Below are 3,034 nucleotides of genomic sequence, written 5' to 3' on the forward strand. Positions count from 1 at the left end.
CCTCCAAAAATCCTGGTTCGAGCTCTGGGGCCTAGCTTTGCGTCTACAAGGCTACGAGCTAGGCATGGCATGGACGCAGCGAGCTACCCAGGTTCGGGCCACCTTGTGGTGTAATACCCTACTCCTACTTGGTTGTAGTGCTTGTGGACAGTGCTCTCGGAGCTACAAGATGAGCCGGAGCTCATTGGGGGCTAGCAATGGCGCTAGGGTTTGGGCAGGAGTCGATTGCTCAATCCTTTGCTACAATGGCTGCCCTGTCCCTTATATAGATGCCTTGGGCCTCTTCCCTGAAAATATGAGCGCGAAAGGGCTACCACAAGGAGGAAATTTGAAAGGGGACAGACGTCGGTGCTCTTCCTGACGAAAGGTGGTCTTCGTCTGCACAAGGTGTTATCCATGACGCGCCAGGGGCTCCACGACGACCTCTGTCCTGCCGGACCACGGTCTTGGTCTTCTACCACCAAAGGGAAAACCCTTGGGACTTGCTTTGGGGGCAAGTTGACATAGTTGCTCCCTTAGCACCAAACAAGAAACTGTCCTGGCACGCAGCCTGGCGTCTGCTTTGTCGACGTCACCCACATGACAAACGACACCCGCCCTGCATGGTTCCTTGGGAGCCCTCGAGAGATGGCGCCTCGCGAGGGGGGCTCACGAGGCCGCCTGCGGTGGTGGTGGTTCTGGTGAAGTCCTATGCAAAAGAGAACCCCTCACGGGGCAAGGCCCTCACGAGGCTGCTAGCTTCGCGGCGCCCGCTGGTGGGCTGCCTCATGAGTTGGGCCAAGCAACCCTTCCTGGGCCATAGGCAGGTGGCTCGTGGTACCCTGGTTCCTACTGGGCCGATAGTTGCAAGTGTCAGATGATTCTTAACCAAAATGACTTAAAAATCTATCACAATTGAATTTCTCCATGCAAATGTCTCCTATGTGACCATAACGCAGTGGTATTCTTTTAGTCTTGCGGCATTTAACGTTAGTGTTATGGATGTATTATCTTATCAACAATACTCATAACATACATCCATTCATAATGAAAGCATGAACCTCATGTTATTCATAACACCAAACAACAATTGTTCTCTTATGAACAACCCTCTTGCAACAAACATTATGCAAAGGGCTAGGAGTGTATAAAACTCTAAAGTGAATTATCAACATAAATGCAGAGGTAATACACCGATGGAAGGTATATTAATTTTTACTATGTACTCAACGTCTATCTAAACCTCATTACTGGCTAGTATGTTAGTCCATAGTAGTTCTTGCATCGAGTTGCAACAGAATGCAATCAAACAGGTATCCTTGCGATCAACTCTTAATCACAACACCCGGGAATCAGTGACTAACAGTTTAATTGCAATTTCCAAGAATTACATCTTTGACTAGCCTTCTATACATCTATAACTCATATGACATTCATACCTGAGTTGGACCTTCCATTCTACTTTCTTTTTGCCTTCATACTTCTAAGAGTTTCACTTCCAATATTTTTCTACTCACAGGAGAAGCAGCCAACTTTTAAGAGTGGAGTTAGCCCTAGATTTCCTAGGCGTGTAAGTCTTACTAACACCCTTCAGACTTGTCATTTCTCTTTAAATTGTTGTTTTATTCACCATCATCCAGGGGCGGAGCTAGCCTAATGCTAGGGTTGTTGCATACCCAACATTTTTTGCTAATTTGTTTCTGTATATATACCCGTATATGCATATATATGAAGCATGGCCATCATTTTACACTTACCACACATGAAATTCAGCAAAGGAGCGCTCGAGCACCTCGCTTCCTTACCTGGGTCGCCGTCTACATTGGGCCTTGACTTGGGCTGTTGGTATTGCAATCTTCCAGCGATAGCTGATAGCAGCCTAGGTCTAGGAATCATGTGCTGCTATCAGCTATCGCGTGAATCCTGTACGAGATCTAAAATCTCTATCTTTCCCCTAGGGTTTCTCTAGGGTTCCACTTATCCTCTGGCGATCTAGCTAGAGTCCACGTCAAATCTCGGTAGTTCATCGGATTTTCGCTGGTAAACAGCGAGATCTACCTCTGGCCGTCACGCGCAGGCGATTGCATGGTGGAATCAACATCTCATGAGGTGGGGGTGCGAGGGAAGTTCTGGCGGCGGCAGATGTGGTGCACACGGTGGAAGGGGAGATGGGATCTAAAGGAGGAAGGCAGGATCGGGGGAGAAGGGATGAGGATGCAGCGAGGAGAAGGGAAGGAGGTGAGCAGGACTCGCAGAAGGGGGACCTGTCGAACAGAGGGGAGGAGGAGTACGGCGACTTCCATGACCATGATATAGAGGGCCAGTTTGCGGGGATGCATCTGCACGGGAAGGAGGAGGAAGACCTGGATTTCTCAGAAGAGGTAGAAGATTTAATCAAGGACATTCGCTGGCTCGCTTTGTTCCGCGTTCAAACCACAAAGCCTTTTAGTCATGCGGCGCTCCTGACTCAGATGCGCAATGCGTGGTCAGCGGCACAAGGGGTCACCTTCAACATTAAGGGACCTAACCTTTTTCTTGTCCACTGTCATTGTCTGGGGGATTGGAGGAAGATTATGGAGGGAGGACCATGGTTATTTAGAAGGGATCCGGTGGTGATCGAGGAATATGATGGCTTTTCTGATGTGAATGAGTATAGTCTCAACAAGATTCCACTGTGGGCTCGTGTGAAGGGCTTACCTGATAGCTTAACAAGGAAGAAAGAGTTGGCTGAAAAGGTTGCTGCAAAGGTTGGCGAGCCTCCCTTCACGGTGATCGTCAACGAGGGGAGAATCAATCCAGCAAGCACCCTACGTGCACGTGTTTTTATGGATGTAGACACACCACTGGTCCGTTTTGTCCATATAACTCTGAAGGAACGCAAAAAATATAGTGTCTACTATGAAAAACTTCCAGACTTTTGCTTTGCATGTGGCTTAATGGGGCACCTGGCTGACGAGTGTGGAGATGGGGTGCATGATCCCAGAACCTTTGAATGGGGGGGGGGACTAGCTGCTATGGGAGCCGGAGATTCCTGCGGGACAGCCTTATGGAGGAA

Source organism: Triticum aestivum, chromosome 5D (assembly GCF_018294505.1).
Source record: "Triticum aestivum cultivar Chinese Spring chromosome 5D, IWGSC CS RefSeq v2.1, whole genome shotgun sequence".
Classification (NCBI taxonomy): domain Eukaryota; kingdom Viridiplantae; phylum Streptophyta; class Magnoliopsida; order Poales; family Poaceae; genus Triticum; species Triticum aestivum.